The following is a 19708-nucleotide window of genomic DNA, read 5'->3' on the forward strand; positions in this document are numbered from 1 at the left end:
TCCAACTATCTCACGATCTGCTTTGAAGCTGGGAGGCCCAGGATAATGTGGGAAGATATGTGAGCAACACATATGTGACAAGGTGAGTGTAGCACAGCACGTAAATGCACAAGTACATCTCACTGCAACATGCGTATCAGACCTGTTCTGCAGGCTGCCATGGGGACAGGGCCTGAACAGAGCAGCATATGCTGTGGAAATAAATTACACTGGAATTACACATCACTGACACTGAAACCCAAGAGGGCAATGGTCAACTCTGCTTCAGCTTTGTGAATGACAGAGACTGAGACTGCACCGTAGCATCTAGCTCCACTCCAAATATCTAGATCCATCCTGTTTGGAGGCAGCCATGAGAACAGTATCTGAACTTTGCATCAGCTTTGCGAATAAATGAGACTAAGACAGATGCTGCACCTCACTATCATCCAGCTCCACCCCCAAACATCCAAACCCATCCTGTTTTGGAGGCTGCCAAGAAGATAGTGTCTGAACTTGGCATCAGTTCTGTGAATGACTGAGACTGTATCACACTAACTTCCACCCCCACCCCAACACCCAGCCCTGTCCTGTTCTGTGGACTGTAGTGTGGACAGTGTCTGAACTCATCATCAGCTTTGTAAATGGCAGAGACTGAGACTGCACCTCACCAACATCCAGCCTCACCAAAACATCCAGTCTTGCCCTGTTCTGTGGACTGTAGCAAGGTGTATTTAATGATTTTGTACATGACCAAGTGTAAACGCCAGTGGTTCACAGTTGAAAACTGGCACAAATTCTTTATGTACTGTACACACATTTTCTCAAAGTGGAGAAGCCTGTATTTTAAATAATTGATTGAGCAAAGTATTGTGCCTATTTGTGTAGCCTGTCTCTGGATATAGTGTAACAGTACTTTTTCTTCATTACTGTACATCACTGACTTCTGTACAAGCATGTCATAATACCTAAGCAATCCATAATGTTTAAAAGCAGTGTGTTGAAAGTGCATGACATGCTATCATAAAAGGTAATTTATTTTCAAAACAATGCCAACGATTTTTGCCAGTTTTTAAAGTATACAGCGAGACAAGACAGTTAAATGAAGGCTCCACCCATGAACAATATTTTGTTTTAATTTTAGTAACACCATGTGCATTCAAGTGATTTTTAATCTCATGTTTTCATGCCAAAAGAGAAAATATAGTTTTTCATATAATGCAGCCTATTGTTGACCAGTGCTAGACAACAGCAAACAATTAGAAAAACATCCAAGGGGAAAAAAAAAGATTTCTCACATTACTCATGTCACATAATCCATATATCTGTTATCCAGTCAAATGCTTAAAATATTCAAAATGTGTGTTTTTTTTTTTTTTTTCTAAAATACTATTACCATTTAGCACCAGAGAAAGCTGCATGCTGTTTAAACAGTTCAACACATTTCCACGATTCTGTGCTTTTGAATTGAATGCAGGACTTTTGACCAATGAATGAGGGGGAGAGGTGGGTCTTCAGTTCAGGCGCTCATTTGGATATGTGTTTGTGCATTCATTCTTTGTTCAAAAGGGTGTTTTTTGGGAGTGGTTTATATAAACATATTTTAGTAAAAATACATGTTTGGGATGTTGTGGGCAAATTAGATAGATGTCTTTGCATATAGATTATGTGATATGAGTAACATGAGATTTTTCCATGGGCCTTTTACTGTTGCGGCCATTGAATAATAAACTTTTTTACTTCCATTCTGAATGAAAACATGAGATTAAACATTTTCTTGGCTGTCACTATAAAGCACATAGGGCAAGTGGTATTTAAACAAAGTATCATCTTTGGGTGGAGTATTCCTTTAAAGTGTTGTGGTTTAGTTGTGATACTGGATAATTTAAGTTCGGTAGTGAGTGTTCACCAGTTTTCCATCTGGGTGGCTTCAAATTTGATCCAGTTCAGGGCCGCATGGGCGGTAACCTATCAAGGCAGCATTGTATGGGCAGGACCCCAAATCACAGTTTTCATAATAAAGAAAATTGCTCACGTAGCAGTTGAAAATTTATTATGTATTTAGCTAATGTTTTAATCCCATGTGATTTTATAATTTTTCAGGGTTAAACTGTGACGTATGTTAACTGAACCAGCAGTACGCCACATGGCTCAGTTAAAAGAAAAAGACTGAGTAAAACAAAAAAAACAATCATTATGGTGCTTTCTTTATATATGGCGAATTTTAGATAAAAAAATTGATGTACAATGACTTTTGTTACCATTCACTCCTTTTCCTTGCGTAGGTGCTTTTCATTATATAATTAAATACAGCCAGGGCCTGATCTGACAGCTTTGGGGCACTGAGATGGAAATCCATCTGTACATACACTGACACCAATTTTCTAATCACTCATGTTTTTGTAATGAAGAAGGACACTCAAATATCCATTGAAAATTCACATGGACATTGACAGAACATCCATGCTCGGCAGGGAGCTGGTAATCGGATCATGGTTCTTGTTCTTTTGTTATTTTTTTTTTTAAATATAGCAGAACACGATTATCCGAGGTAATGTGGACCAATGTCACCTCAGATAGCTAAAACTTTAGTGCCAATACTGTGCAGAGATGGTGGGCTCTGATACAAATGAGTGAGAGATAGCTGACATCAACTAGAAAAGTGCACCGCTCACAGTGGTCAGAGACGGGGCTCTGCATGGCTGTCTTATGGAACGCTCCAATTAGCTCATGCCACAAAGTGCACATCTCTGAGCAAGAGACCACGGTTTCACAGCTCACCACAGCACACATGTTTGAAATTACATGCTTTGTGGTGTAAGACTACAGCAGTTCAATTGGCTATAATGGGATTTGCCCTGCGGATCAGTGGAGTGTAGTGATGACACATTGTAGAGAAAATGGGGGCTGACACAGATAGAAATCAGCAGGCATCACCAGGGAAGTGTACTGGCCACATTGGTCAGAGTTAGGCTGTGTGTGGCTGATGGATAGAACTCTCAATTTAGCTCACGCTGCAAAGCACTTGCCTCTGAGCCAGAGAACGTGGGTTTATAGTTCCCATCTGCAGTTCAAAACAGTGGTTTGAAATGTATAAACACAAAAATCATAAATAAGCAAAACAGTACAGCTTGTTGGCACACGGTCCGCGCTGGTGGCACAACGACAGTGGCTGAAGGAGAAGTGAATGAGTCATGCCCACATTCCCACAGTTAACAGCTCCTCAATCACTCGCTCTGTACCATCCTGTTTAAAAGAATTTACAACAAAGCTTTTATGAATTCTAAGAAAATTTAGTGTATTACACTTACAGGTTTGTTTCGGATTACACATTGGTAAATCGAGGTATGGATAATTGGGGTTCAGCTGTGTGAACAATTGTGACTGGGTTACTCAATTAGGGTGGATTTTCCAGGGCAACGTCAGGACAGAAAAGACAGAAAAAAGCAGTGCAAAGTTCTACACCAGATATCCAGGAAAAAACGGCGACTCCGATAGTAGAAAGAGAAAACCTGTACGTGCCATTTTGGAGGCACTAAGGTGAAGTACATTCTGTATGAATATAGCATGTCCTGGGAGAGCATAATATCTGTGTATGCAAGAGAAAGAGAGTAAGAGAATGGGTGGAAACAAGCAGTTCAACTCATGATAAATGAGAACAGGCAAGCCAGGAGTGGTCAGGGTTGCCTAACTGTCTGATGTAAGTGAAAATTAGGCAACACCTCATGCCTGGTAAATGGCTTACAGTCCCTGAAGGGAAACTATGGGATTGTGCAGTTCTAACTAAGAAATCGGCAGCTAGAGAACTGCCTTGCAGATCCAGGACACTAAGGGCAACTGAAACTGAGGAGTGCAGAGACCCCAGAAGTCACCAAGAGAGCTCTGGTATTTTTTCCACAGAGAAAATTAAGAGCTGGCCCTTACCCCTGAATTAATTTTGGGGCTTTGCCAAAGGTGACCCCACAATGGGATATAAAGTTGACTTACAGCCAAAGTGATGAAGAGAGTCTGTGGCAAAGACCCAGCTAACCGGAAACACAAAGGTCAGGGTCTACAGAGAAATATTGAGACAAAGAGAGTTGTGTAGTACTTTGTGGTGGGAAAGCGGAGCAGCCAAGTGATAGACAGTGGTTCAGAGGCCCTTTGGCCCATCCAGAAAGGCTGTGCCTTTGTTGCTTTACCTCTGTCTGTTTCTATTGTCCACTCACTTGAATGTTTTAGTTTAATTAAGGCACCATTTTTGTTTCTTTGTCTCTTATGTTTGTCGGAGTGTGGAGGGCTTTTATGAGACAGCCCCTCCTCACATACTTGTCCACAATATTGTGTGCTACTATTTAGTATGCAGCTGACCAACATCTTCCTCTGGGTGTTACTCTGCCTTTATCTCACTAATAATCTCTGGCCCTACTGACCCCAATCGCCAAAATTCAAGACTGCAACATGTTTATTTATATTATAAAGGATAGTTCTAAAATACCACTTTAAGATCCCTAACTGCTGTAACACTGAGCCACAAAGCTACTTCAGCTTTTTCATATAGTGTGTTTCTCAACCTGCCTTTCATGTCATAATCTCTGCTTTTGTTTGTGTTTTTCCCAATTCTGTAGTTATCTGGAAATCTGGCTTAAGGTGGGGTAGAAGACTTAGATCTTCATGCAACCTGCCTTTTATTGTTTGGTAAGCAGTCCTATTCTGTTAGGTCACATTGTATTTAAATAATGCTTAAAAACTCACCTTATGTTATTGTGTCCAACATGTAATCTGTCAAGTCCAAAGACTAAAGAAAAACAAAGACCAGGAGGTGAACAGACCCTTTAAAGGCTACGTCACATTACATGACTATTTACATTTTTGACATTTTAGTTTCTAGTAGCTTTCATTTGCATAATAGTGAGTTGGAGCAGTTGGCGGTGTGCTCCCATGGAGCCAGTAGCACAGTGCAACATCCTCTATGACTTTTTTCAGGTAATCTATAACTCTCTCAGATAAAATCAGACCTTTATGATTTTGTGTTTAAATCGTATGGGCAAGCTCTGTGGACATGAGTACTGTCAGCCAATGAATGCTCATCCAGAAGTACAATGCATAGAATGTAGTGATGAGGAACTAAGGAACATGCGTGTTTTGAACCTGATGTTTCATGTTTTACATACTAAAACAGAATTTAAAGCGAAAACAACTGAGACGGTGACTGACTTTGTCTATTAACCTTTGGCACAGCACTGGCTCCTCTAGGCACCATGTTCTTGGCTGTCACAAAAAGAACCAAATAGGACTGTGCTTGAAGGTCGTCACTCAGTTGGTGAATTAGTCATGTAAACTGACATGGGCCATTGATAATATCAACAACTGCAGTGATGGCCATTCTTTTCAGTTGTTTAAATGTCTAAATTGACATGGGCTGGTCACAGGATCAGGGACTATAGTTGGCACATCTGACATACCTCATGACTAGAAAATACATAATGTGACATCAGCTTAAGGAAAAATCAACAGGAGAATATATACAGTAAACCGAACACAAAGTCTAATGACACGTGTGTCAATCCAAAATGCTGAGTCAAAAGTTGGAATGAAAATATAAGTGCATGTAACTAAGTAAGCATCCTTTTCATAACTAAACTAGAGTCGCTTTAAGATTCGCTGTAGATTTTTGTTATTTACCCAAAAACTTGGATATTGAAAGAAGTATGACATGATGTTGTGTCTCATAACATTTTAGTCATTTGACAGCATCCAGCATGCCAATGAAAATAATGTGAAACAGAAAGGCATTATGATACCATTTACAGAATTAAGTTAATAATTAATAGGAACATCAGGAATATCATAGAGTTGTATTTTAATAAATCACAATGATTGTAATACTTGCATTTTAACTGATTAACTGCTGTATAATTTGAATCATCTGTACTGATCCCAATTCTGCATTGTTATTTCATACCATCCATCTATTCCCATTTATTATCAGTTCATGATTTCTGATGTAGACACTCCAAAGTTATTTTGCTTGCAGTTTCATATTGTTACTTTTAATTTTAAACGTGTGTTTGATTTATTAACTTCCAAGTGTTGTGACACTCTGCCAAGCATGCTAAATAAAATAAAGTCTGATTAAGTTCTGATTAGCTGGGTGTGAACTTCAGTTACACATTCTGAATGCAAGACGTTTGACGGAATTAACCAGCCTAGGACTGAAGTGTTGTTCTCTCTTACAGAGGCACATGGTAGATTATTTCTTTTTCTCAGTTTATGTTAGAGTATGCCAATAAGTGTTATAATTTATTTGTTTATTTCCTCAGTTTATCTTAAAGAGTATATCGGCCTTTATTATCCTTTACCCAATCAGCACTACAGACGTATGTGCACAGCAACTTTTAGTTTCCATTTTACAGTATAGCCTTTCATTTTCTTATTTAAGAATATTATGTTAGAAGTCTTGCCTCTCGCCCAGTTTTCCTGAGAGATGTTTATATTTTAATTAGCCCTGTGTTCAATTAGCCCATTGTGCTTTTGAGTTGCAGGTGCCAGAGTGATCTGAAAGTGATTTACACCTGGGCACTTTACTGTGCCAAGTTTAGTGAATACACCTGGTTATCAGCATTCTTTAATTTTTAAAACCTGCATTAGATGTGTTTTCTTTCTGCTGCATTATGTGGATCTTTATTTTGCAAATATTGGGCATAAAGAGCATGCAGAATTGGGGCTCAATACTGAATCCTACGGAGTTTGGATTCCCATCAATAATGTCTATTCAACATCATTGTCAATGAGACTACGTTTAATTTATGTGTTGTTATGTATTTTTTAACAACAACAACAACAACATTTATTTATATACCACATTTTCATACAAACAGTAGCTCAAAGTGCTTTACATAATAAAGAATAGAAAAATAAAAAACTATTTCTTTTTAAATCTACAAATGTTCACACTCACTGGCTACAGACAAGTAGACAGCTTTAATTTTACATAGAACTATCGGAAATAACCAGGGTTGCCTGGGAGTATTTGTAGAATGGGTTAGGCTCAGGTTCAGGTTCCTTTATTTGTACCCATATATAGATTTGGTTTTTAGTAGACCGTTACAGATGGTCACACATTTCACAAACAATGCAAACAATTGACATACATAATAAAAGTACTCAAAGTTCCAATCCACTAAAAACAAAACAAATAAATAAATAAAACTGGCTTGCATTAAGGAAGGATAGCAAAGGTTTGTGTGTTTTTTAAATGGTGACCCTGTTGATATTGCTGCCTATCCACTCGGTCAACCACACTGCCGCTCAATGGCTCCGCCCTTGTGACTCGAGAATTTGTTAATTCTGGGTTCAATTGGATTACAGAATTGTGGTGACCTCATGCTGGGATATAACCATAAACACTATCATGTCTGACTTGTGCTATTAGTTCAAGGTGTACAGTTTGTAGTGCTTCAATTATGAAGAAAGGGTGACAAAGCATGAGATAAAAAACAACCATTTCCTTTTTGTTACATTACACTTCCATCACACCTCTGCAAAACCTAAAATGTTGGGATCTTCCATTCAGCACTTTTCGCTCAATAATTAAGTACCTGAGGCTTCACCTTATTGCCCAGACACTACCCTCAAATGGATGACCTAACTGAGCAGAAATCATCCTGAAAGTCTTTCTGAGTTTAGTGGAAACTAATGGAGTAAATGGGCAACAGTCAATTATAGCAAGAGCTCTGCATACAGTGGTCTGGATGGAAGAGGTACAAGAAAGAAGCTATTAGGCACAAAGAAAAATCTGAATGCCTATATTGTGATGGCCATAGTAAGCCAATTCAATTTTGGGCAATTGTCTTGTGGTCTGATCAGACCATACTTGATCTTTTTTAGGGAAAATTTAAGGCACAAACCTAATTTGTCCATTTCCCACAGAAACAATATATAGTGACGGCAGCACCATGTGTTGAAAATCCTTTTCATTTGCAGGACTTAGACATGTTAAACTAGTCCTTCAACTCTTTTTCCCTTGTTATAGCTGATGGAAAATAACTGGAGAAAAGTACCAGAAAATATTGCAAGATAACTTCTTTCACTTTTCAAAAATAAAGATCTGAGGTTTAGAAAAAGATTACATTTTCTGTAGCGCAATGACGCCAGACTCAGAACCAAAGCTGCATATCATTGACTGAAGAGCAAAAAGCTTCACATACTTTGTAAGATCCACTCAAAGTGCCTACCAGAACCCATTCAGAAAACTGTGGCATTATTTAAAAATATTGGTCCGTAAGTATTGTCTCTGTTAATGCAGTTAAAAACTGCTTGACTGCCAGTGGTGCAATTACAAGTTCAGAGACTCACCACGTAATGTGTCTGTCTCCCAATGGTTGATGTGGAGAACATTTTAAAACCGGCTGCTGACTTCGCCGTGTGCTCACTGCTTGTCGTCTCACTTGTGTTTAAAAGTCTGTCTGCACTTTAAATCTGAGAAGATAGTGAATACAGGATAACATCAGTGTCATTGCATATGTGCTGGGTTTCTGTGTGTGCTCCTGCTTGGAAAACTTTAAGACAACAATAAAGCTGATTTTGCCAGAGATACACATATATATATATATATATATATATATATATATATATATATATATATATATATATATATATATATATATATATATATTATAGAGAGAGATATATTAGTGCTGGGCAGTGATTAATTGCAAACAATCTCATTATGTGCAAAATTCAATAGTGAACTCAAAAGTAGTATATTGTGTGTATTTGGTTAGAAAACACTTTAAACAAATAAGGTGCTTTTTAACAGCAGTATTCCCTTTACATAGTAGCAGTTAAAATATTTCTTGTAAATCTCAAGTTAAACATTAATGTAATCAAATCAAATATAAAACCAAAGCTATTTGCCCCTGCCAGGGCATTAACGTTTTATCTAGTTTGTTATAGAAAAACAACTTATCCTCAGAGTCCAGAGCCATGATCATAACATTATAACGGGCACCTTCAGAGCAAAAGCAAGTAAACATTTCAAAATCTGTTTTCTTTTTCATCTGAACAGATACTAGCAGAAACATTTTCCTTTATCAGGGAGCAGCATAAACAGTCTATGTTCAGTAGCAACTCATTTAGGGCTAATATTTTTTTCCAAAAAGCTCAGTTTTCTGAAAAGCACACAAAGCAATGGTTTCACACATAAATCAACATAAAACGTCTGTTGCTGCCTGTTGTGCCTGCTATCGGCGCCTGTTTGCAGTTTGCGGCAGCAACTGCAGCACAGAGGGTTGCTCGACGGCCAGCAGGAATGCATGATGGGCTGGCTGCCAGGCTGTCTTTGTGAAACAGGTGCGTGGGGGTAGTAGTTGCAGTGAGACACAATATTGTTTGTGCTTCCTGTCATCGTAAGTGTCTGTCGTCCTAGGCGATCATTGCCACAGGTGCATCAGCTACATGAACGTGTTCAGCAACGTGATCAGCTGATGCTGGTACCTCACTTTCATTTTTGATCTACATCTCCAGATCAGTTGCATCAAAATCGGAGTCTGACAAATAGCGATAATATATAAAAAAAAATCATCCACGGATTATTTTACTTTCAGCACTCACTTTGGTATCTCTCCACATGCCATTTTAGAAGCTGTTTGCTCTTCGCTGCTCATACATACACAGAGAATCAAGGTCAAATCAACAAAGCTAACTTTCCTTCTAGCAAAAGTGTATTGAATAACACTGTAACAAGAACATCACTGGTCTCTATCGATTGCTAGCAAGATTTGAAGCTTTCGAAACAATAATAGTAATAACAAAAACTGTGTTAACGCACAATAAAATGATTGTTGGCATTAATTAATATGTTAATGCAATTATTTATATATATATATATATATATATATATATATATAGTAGAAATTAGGGGTGCCAAACAGACAGGCAGAGACATGAGGTCCAGCACAGTACACAGAGAACCAAATACAGTATACAGTTCCTTTTCCTTCTACTTCTCTCCTTCATGGTCAAGCTTTGTCCCCCTTCCTCCCGACTCTGGCTAATTGAATGGAGTCAGGCGGCTCCTTTTATGTTGGCCCTGGGAGTGTTCCAGGTGGCTTGTTAATCAGGCCTGGAATCACTCCCAGGTGTGGTGAAAACCCAATGTAGGGTTCTGTAGCTTCCCCTGGTATCCCCCACAGAACTAAACAGAGCTGTGCCAAATTCCAACTCCTAGAAGGGGAGGTAGTGTCTTGTAGATGTTCTCTCCCCTGGGTCTTCCATCCAGCTGGTTGTCACAATATATATACACTCTGTGTGTGTGTATGTATGTATATATATATATAAGTATAATATTTATAATTTTATATATATATATATATATATATATATATATATATATATATATATATATATATATATATATATATATGGATATATATATATATATGGATATATATATATATATGGATAGATAGATATAGTGGGTAGTCCAATGGTAGCACCGCTGCATTGCAGTAAGGTTACCAGGGTTCACATTCTGGGTCTTCCCTGCATTTACTTTGCATGTTCTAACCCAAGTCTGCATGGGTTTTCTCTGGGTGCTCCAGTTTCTTTTCACAGTTCAAACACATGCAGGTTAGGTGGATTTGTGACGCTAAATTTGTCACAATGTGTGTGTTCACCTTGTGATGGGCTGGAACCTTGCCCAGAGCCTGTTTCTGCATTGTGCCCTTTACTTGCTGGGTTAAGCTTTAGTTCTCCCGTCCCCCAATCAGGATTAAATGGGCTTAGAAAATGATATGGTATGGTATATACTTTGTGTGTGTGTGTGTGTTCCCTCAGCTGATAAAAGACAAAAAAAAATAAAATTGATTGTTTTGAATGTTTCATTTCAACAATAAGTTGATATGCCTGTGGTACTGTTAAAAACCCATCAGTTCCTAAAATTATTCCGTTATTAAAATATCTTGTTTTCTGACATTTCTGACATATCTGGTTTTGACCAACAAAATGCTTTCTGGGAACGGCAGCACTGCAACACAATATTGCACATCTGTTATTTATTTTTCTTAAATAAATGTAAAGCAGTCATCAATCCCACCAGTTACTGAACCTTTCTTCTTGTCTTTTCTTTTCTGTACCTGCTGTGGCGCATGATGCCATATCCTAGCTACTGTTCCTAATCATAGAATGTCACAGGTGACTGATCTGCCAGCAGTCTGCCATATTATACAACAGTTACAACACCATAACAACAGTTATGGACTTCAGCATGTGCTGAATAAGTATTACTGTTATTATTATTATTTTAGATTTCCCTGACTCTTTAATACAAAGTAGCACACAGGATCAGAATGCAGCATGACTGTTTAGATGCTATATATATATTTTAAATTTTAGAACATGTGGGTTAAGTGACTGGCAGAGGGTCAAATGGTAAGTGAAAGACAAGAATCAAACAACAGTCCTGTCTCAAGTATGAGATGTTTTACAAACAAGACCAGGCCATTTAGTCCATTTGGTTAGCTGCTGCTAAAGTTGTTCCAACACCTCATCCAGATACTCAGTTGTCAGTGTCTACTTCATTTTCATGACTTGGTAGGGTGCCCAGAGAGTGAGAGACACTCAGCTGTCCAAGGTCAGTCGAACTCTGGCATAGCTTGTCAAAGGACCCAACAGATTTACTTTGTTCAGGAACACCATAAATAAAGTTTTTATTGTTCACTCTGAAATTGTCAATTGGCCAGATCTTCTATTAGCATGATTTCTATTACATTTCAGCAACACTTTAAGGCTGCTTTAACTATTATTGTTCTTTTAAACAGACCAATGGTATAGATGGCGAGGGCACTGGACCTCTGCACTTCTAATTCAGTGCGACGAGAGGATAGGATTAAGTGGGTCTGAAGGATGGATGGCATATAAAAGCAGCAGAAGTTGGTTTTGTCCTCTGTTTCATAATAAACTTATTAAATAACACTTTGTGAATAACACATACAAAAATGTATTTATGTGTTAATGGGCAAAAAAATTAAATAATAACTTTAATAAGAGTAGAATGTATATGTGTTTCCTTACAAAAGGATTCTTTCATTTTACTGAGGAACACATTATTCAGTGTAATTTTATTCTCACGATATTTTTATTTTAAAGCGTTGAAACTCAGTTATTAAATTACTTTCCCTGTATTTCATATATGGAGGAAGTGTGTTTTTTACATTAAACTGACTTGGATTTTACAAAAGAAAAACACATTTTCTTATTCCTATAGCATGTTTTATGCATTTTTGGAAAATGAGTGAACATGGTGTCCGTGTATAGGTAAAATTTTGAAGAGAAACAATGTAACACGAGGACAAATGGACCGATTCTTTTGAAATATTTTGGACAACTTGAGCTTGTTATTCTTATATGCTGATTAGATTTTGGGTGAATTGCAGCTATTCATTTTTGAGTTTACATTCTTAAAGCCACTGGAAAGAAGTTCACAAAATTAGACAAACACGTTTAGGATTTTGGAAAAAAAAATGGCTTCTGGGACTTTGAAGTTCAATCCATAGCTCAAACTTTGAGCTTTTTAAGTTCAAGATTTTCAAATATGGTAGACACAGCAGATAAACTTTAAAATTAAAGAAGAAACATTGTTCAGATTTTATGCCTGTATTAGATTGCCATCAGTCTGTTTGTGGCAGGCACTTAATGACTTTAGAAGCCTAAGTTTACAGAGGTACAAACATTTGACCTCCACCAGTGAAGAATTAAAATAACTGGCACAATTTCTGACTCTAAACACCCCAATTAAGGGGTTATTATTCCAGTTGTGAATCTGAAGGAGCATTACCAAAGAAGTCAGAGGTAAAATAATACAAATAAATAAATTAGGAAAAAGTGTGCAATACAAAGTCTCAAAGTCCCTCTGCTAGGTCAGCTATCAGGCAGTGGAAGCCATGTCAAACCACCTACCTAGATTTTGCCTTGAAAATATTAAAACTCTGAGGACAAACAGAAAGACGTATAAGAGAATTCACAAAGTGGTCAAGAATTACTTTGAAAGAGCTGCAGTGTTCAGTAGCTGAGACCGGAGTAAAACTGCACCAGCCAACCATATCAAAACCTCTGCATAATTCTAGCCTATATGTGAGTGTGGCATTAGAAAGCCATCACTCAAAAAGAGCCATGTGAAAGCACAGCTGGAGTTTGCCAAAAAGCATGAGCATGACCCAATTGCAGTGTGGGAAAGGGTTTTGTGGTTGGATGAAACCAAGATAGAGCATTTTGGCCAAAGTTCAAAGAGATATGTGTGGTGCAAATGTAACAATGCAGACACCTCAGAAAAACACCACACCTACAGTAATGGTGGCAGCTTTAGGGTACGGGCCGGGAAAGTCCTGTAATTGCCCTGATGTAAGACCGACTGAGAATCTTTGGCACTATTTAAAAATTGCAGTGTGTAAGAGTCATCCCACTAATATGAACAGCCTGCAGAATCCACCTGTAAGACTGAGCCAAAATTATTTCTGAACAGCATGCAGAGCTGGTATCTGTTACAGTGTGGGGATTGAATAATTATGCTAAAACATTTTTTTTGTCATCTTTGGATTATTTTCTAAATGAAAACAATTTTACAATTTAAAAAATGAGAACATTGTAATAAATGAGAAAATTGTATTAGTGGGACACTCTCTTTTTTTTTTCAGCATAATCTATACAGTACCAAAAAAGTAATGTCCCATTATGTTTGTTCTTTGCATTTTCAAAATGATATACTTTGTCAGTATGTGACGAAAGTCTCGCCAAGTACTTTGCACGTGGTGTTTTTGTAATTTTTTTTGGTCTACCTCATGTCACAAATTCTTTTAAACTCATATTTCTTTTTCAACTGAAATTTTAGCAAAAGTTATTATAGCATTCATTATCTAATTATATATTTTTTTTGTATTTCCTGCCCTGCAAAGAAGTAGAAAAAAAGTGGGTTAATCTTAACATCTCTTTTGGTTTATTGTAAGTGCTGATAATGTGGAATAAAGTGGTGTAAAGATTTTGGATTTGATTAAAAAAGTTAACGATCAGCCCCACTCCACTACCTCCTGTCACCCCTCCCCAGCTCATGTAGTTTACCGGATGTTTAAGGCAGCAGCAGTGCATTAATAGTACCTGATGTGTTGATACTACACAAGCAAACAGAGGAGAAGAAAAAAACAACAACCACCCCAAAAAAATAGACTTCATCTTATTGTTGAGGAGACAGCATCTCATTCTTCCCTGTTGTTATTGGGTAAGCTGAAAGCAGCAGCTATTAATTGTTTCTGTGGATTTAGTGATTGCAAAAAAAATCTGCCAGAAAAGCTGTTTATTAACTAATGCATTTACTCAAACACAGTGTAAACATTAGTTCTTCTAATTTTAACCTTATACACTTAAGAGGAAAATACAGTGTATTTCTGTGTGTGTATGTGTGTGTGTGTGTGTCAGTATGTATTTGTATTTAGGTCACACACACTTTTTACATTTTTTGTACATATGTGTAAGTGTATGTGTTTATGTGTATCTATCTATCTATCTATCTATCTATCTATCTATCTATCTATCTATCTATCTATCTATCTATCTATCTGTATATATATATATATATATATATGTATATATATATATATATATATATATATATAGATACATACTTACACACTTACATAAATGTGTATATAATACTAGCAGTTTTAAACAATTTCTTGTAAAACAACTTTAAGATTCACAAGTAGTAAACTCATATTATACCTATCTATCTATATATAAAATGTGCGTGTGTATATGTATTATATGTGATTGATAAACAAAAACAGGATTAATTCTGATGAATCTTAAAGTTGTTTTACAAGAAAATTTTTAAAAACTCCACTAGTACGTCTTACTTGTGAAAGGAAAAATAAACTGAAAATAGTAACTTAAAATAAAAAAATTACTGTTCCTGCCTGTTTAAAATGGTAACAGTTATTAAAGATTTTATTAGCATTTCTTGCTTTCAAATATGTCATGATTCCATTCTAATTAAGCTGTAATGTAAAATAGGACCTGAAGTATACTGAGCGTTTCTTGCGGTTTTTGCCTTTTCTTTAACATTAAACTGTAGTTTTTTTAGTAAATGCCCATCAATAAAATACCACCTGTAAAGTCTGCAAGGTCTGAGATGTTTATGTCCAATGATATTTTTTTTTATTTAATATAAAGTAAAATATTTGAAGAGGTCACCATCAGGTATTTTTTTTTTATTTCTTATTTCTAAGGAGTTCTTCTTTTTTCCTTGATTAACTTTTGAAGCACAAGACAGCCCATACACATAATACCAATTGAAAGTTAAAAAAATACAGTTCATAATTAGAAAGTGAAATACTGCCTACAAAAACCTTTGTTTTCTTGTGTGAATTCAGTTTGAAGATTTGTTTAATTTCATACATTTGTTGAAATCTGTTACCTCTGATTGAAAATTTGCCAAATTCTAAAGTTGACGTTTTTTGTAAGACATTTTCAAATCCTATTATATTCAGGTTTTTTTTATATTTGATATTGTTTTTTTGAAATTTGCTTATGCAACAAAAATCATTTTGTTAATATGTGCATGTATATTTAACATATAGTATTTACTAGCTTAATGCTCAGAGCCTTTATTGTTAAATAATTATACAGGATACATACAATTCAAATAATTTTTTATTTTGTTTTTTAGATGTATTTTTTCACCTCACATGGTAATCTATTGTTAAGAAACATGCATGTTTTTATTTGGTTTCACTCATATTTAAACAAAATAAAAAGGAACACGCTTCATTTTAGAGTGGATAATTAATTTGCTTTATTTTTTGTTCATTTATATAATTTCATCAAGGCACCAATCTGTATATCAATTTATACCCCATCTTTTTAAGTGAGTAAACCAGATCTAAATCAATTATTATTTCAATATGAATAAAAATGTTCCGTAAAATAGTTGATATCGGATACAACACTGCATTAGTCTACGAGAAGAAGTGAAAGCAATAATGAGTGTGTGGATAGGAATGTCTGTAAATAGAAATAGGTTGACAAAACTAACTCAACTAACTTTATCATCACATAAAGGAAATTAATTTGGTTTGTGTATCAACAAAGGTTACTTAGACACCGGTTTTGAATATAAAAAGACAAGGAAGGAGAAATACAATATAAGAAACCCAAACATGCATACCTAAATTAAACATACATGCATACATATGCAATTACATGGACTAAAAAACTTTACACCCATCTATACAGTGGCACTTAAGAATCTTTCAAGTCAGTGATAGTCGTGTATTCAAGTTACCTGTTCTCATTAAACAGCCTTATTGGCACAAATGATTTTTTATATATAAATGTTTTTGTTCGACATTGTAAGAATTGAATATTACGTCTGAGTTTTGATAAAGACAAAAATAATTAGTTAAGAAATGGTAACATTTTCCTTATTTGCACCACAAATGTTAATGCACACATTAGAAAATACCCATCTTTCTGCTTTCCCTTTTAGAGGCCATTTGAACTTGTAACCTACAGCTTTCTGTGCTGGATTTTCAATATTTAGCAGCAGGATAGACCTCAAGCACCCCCACCCAGGTGATTTAGCATAAGCAGTCAACCTGACAATATGCCTTTACACTGTGATAGGAATCCATTGTGAACAAAGACGGAGACGTGCAAGAAACACACAGGCTGCATGACAGACCAGATTACATTCTGGGGTTGTTTTACTGCCCTATTACTTCTACAAACCTTTAAATGTGACTTGGAATGTTACTTTCCTTTTATTACCCACCCTGCTGTTTAATAAGATGTAATTTTTATTAGGCATCTACAAATTATTATATTTTTGAAATGCACCCCTTGTGCCAGTGGATTTTATAAAAAACTGGGTGTATATGGGAATGTCTGTAGGAATTCATTATTATTCCAAATAATTTAGTCCAGTTGACACATTACTAACAAATATACTTTAATATTTGCTGTAAGCAAATATACATAAAACTTAATCGCAGTTGTTTACATTTTTCAATTTTTAGAAACAATCAATCATATCAGTATTTTTAAATTGGTAGAATATTAATTTAGTACACTCCTATGGTATTTTGTCCTTGGATTCCTCTCATGTCTTATGTTAATTACTCATTAGAGTGAGTCTGTCCCAAGTGATGGATCTTGAGGGGGTTTCCTACTTTGTGCCTGAGGATACCAGGAGAAAATCTGCTCCCCTTAAACCTTAACTGGATTAAACATGGTCGAAAAAATGAATGAAGAGATGTATACAATTTTCTGACATTCTATCTAATTGCATGCTGGCTATGTAGTTTGTATGGTACAAAGAAAGTTTCATTTATTTAAAAAGTATGTTTAGTGCCAGTGGTTTGTAACAGTATATAATGAGAGTTTGTGTGTTTACACATACCATATTTTACTCTTAAGTGTTCTGAATTTAACAGAGAAATCTTTAACATTTTATTGTATCAGCTTCCGATATGACATTACATGCTGCTTATTAATTTCGTTTCACTTCCTTTTGCTTTGCCTAAATATAAATGAACGTACAATGACACAATTGCTTACTTTTAACGCTATAATTTTTTTTGTACAACTCTTAATCCACTTTCTAAATCACACCAGGTCTTTTACTATAATGTGTAAAGCCCCCACTGTGCAGGGTCAAATATCTTGCAAGCATTTGCTGCTGGAATTTTCACTCCTCCAGTTGAAAGCGATTTCATCGTTTGCAGGGCATGTTACGGCCTTTGTCTTGAAGTAGCGGGTTATTGTAGTCTTCCGTTTTATGTCTTATAATTTTCCATCAGTGTACACTCTGTACACCACATTAACTCAAAATCAAAGTCAAATAGACATGAAGGATTTCAAACAAAGAAGCAGCCCCGGGGTGTTTTGTTTTTGCGTATGGCAACAGTGAGTGTACCATAGAACAAAAAGAAATGTGACTAGGAGGAACATGATAGGATATAAAAATATTTTTCGTTTTTTTGGAATTAAAGTACAGTTGGGAAGTTTTCTAGCTCCTGTCACAACTTCTTAAGCTGTAATTATGACTTTTAGCTTTCTTGGTGTTCTGTATTTCTTCATATAGAAGTAATATTTAATAAAGTAGTTAAAAAAGCAGGAACTAAGCCCGTCCTTTTATTACCTTTAAATACACATACATGTTGTTTTTGGTTATCTTTAACATATGGGAAGTGTTAGTAAAGATACTGCTTTGCAGGTTTGCATATATTCTGCTAATGATATAATTTGTGCTATGGCACAAAAGAAATCACTATTCAGTTATACATATATGTTTCCTTCATGCACAAATATGAATATTTAAAACAAAATATTTCCAGTATATGAAGAAGTTGCTATCTTAATATTAGGGTGTCTGAGATTCAGAAAATGTACAGCTTAACAAATTTGTGAAATCCACTTAATGATTCCAAGAAAATAGCAAAGTGTATCACTGTGCTGTGCCGCAGAACTTCAGGATTTAACTTGCTGCCCTGGTCGTGGTCTGTTCTGGAGTCTGCATGGCCTCTCTGGGATCCTGATACCCTCGATGTACTTTTATTTACCTTATAAATTCTAATATGTTTGCATTTAAATGATTGGGCTTTTGTGAATAGGTGTGTGTGATGAACTAGACATCTGTGTCCAGTGCTGCTGGAGTTGGCTGTAGCGTACTAAAACCCCATAACAGATAAGGAAGGATTGGAGAAGATAGATTTGGTAAAATTTGTAATATGTGTTCTTCTTAAATATAAATTTAATTGACAATGCTCAACAAGGCATGTTTTGGATGAGGGTCCTGTCTTGTTATTGCTGCTTGCCTTGTGTCCATTGATGCCAGGATAGATTTTGGCACTTCACAGTTCTATAGTGAATGAAGTGGACTGAAAATGGATGTCTACATTTCTTACTCTTTAAGGCAGATTTGTATTTCCCCAACTCTATACACGATATGACCTAATTCAGGTAAGTGAGTTTTGACAGTGGATTAATGGGAAGGCATTATAAGCTTTTTAGGAAATATATTTTTATAAACCAGCCTTCTGTGGTTTTGCACTTAATAATTTGATTCTGCCTTTTGTTGACACTGCTGGAATAGATTTGGCTTGAGGTTTAAACAGGTGTAGCAATATTTTGGTAGAAACCCACTAAGGATGAATTTTGCATAAATGATGGGAAGTTTTTTTTTTTCTTACCGAGAACTAAAGATATATTGCATAAGTTAGCAATGAGTTTTGTAGAGACCTTCAAAGCTGAACTGGATGTTATTTTTGGTGGAAGTAGGTGAATGGAATGGTGAGATTTGATGGACTTTATGGCCTGTTCTTATGAAACTTGTTCTAATATTATTTATTCATGGCAAGAAATGCATGACCTTTTACTTCAGTTGCATGTGAATGCATTGTAGGATTTTTACCACACACTTAACTAATTGGACCCTCAAGATATTTATGGTTTTTGAAAATGCTAATCATGCACTCACCCATACAAAAGTTGGGTTGTTTTTATACATGTTTGCTTTCTTGTGATATTACATTTAATGGGTCCTCCTCCATAAGCTTTAGAAAGTGGGGTTTAAGATCAAAATGTTTTTTTTATAACTACCATGATCTATCTTAATTTGGAATTTCTTACATGCGGTCATTTAAAACTTAATTGGTATCACGTGATTTTAGGATTTTTTTTTGCTTCTTTAACCATCTAG

General features: G+C 35.9%; 1 protein-coding gene across 5 annotated transcripts in view; it reads left to right on the forward strand.

The window, feature by feature from the left end:
* The window catches only part of LOC120525853 (transcription factor SOX-13-like), a 186389-nt gene that overhangs the window by 40273 nt on the left and 126408 nt on the right, over positions 1 to 19708 (forward strand). The window contains exon 1 of one of the 5 annotated variants that reach the window (XM_039748484.1): positions 14131 to 14230. The exons of the other annotated variants lie outside the window; for them this stretch is intronic. The gene's annotated coding sequence lies outside the window, so the exon portion shown is untranslated. Of the gene's footprint in view, positions 1 to 14130; positions 14231 to 19708 lie in introns of those variants that run through there. 5 annotated transcript variants of the gene reach the window in all.

Source organism: Polypterus senegalus, chromosome 3, assembly GCF_016835505.1.
Source record: "Polypterus senegalus isolate Bchr_013 chromosome 3, ASM1683550v1, whole genome shotgun sequence".
Classification (NCBI taxonomy): Eukaryota; Metazoa; Chordata; class Cladistia; order Polypteriformes; family Polypteridae; genus Polypterus; species Polypterus senegalus.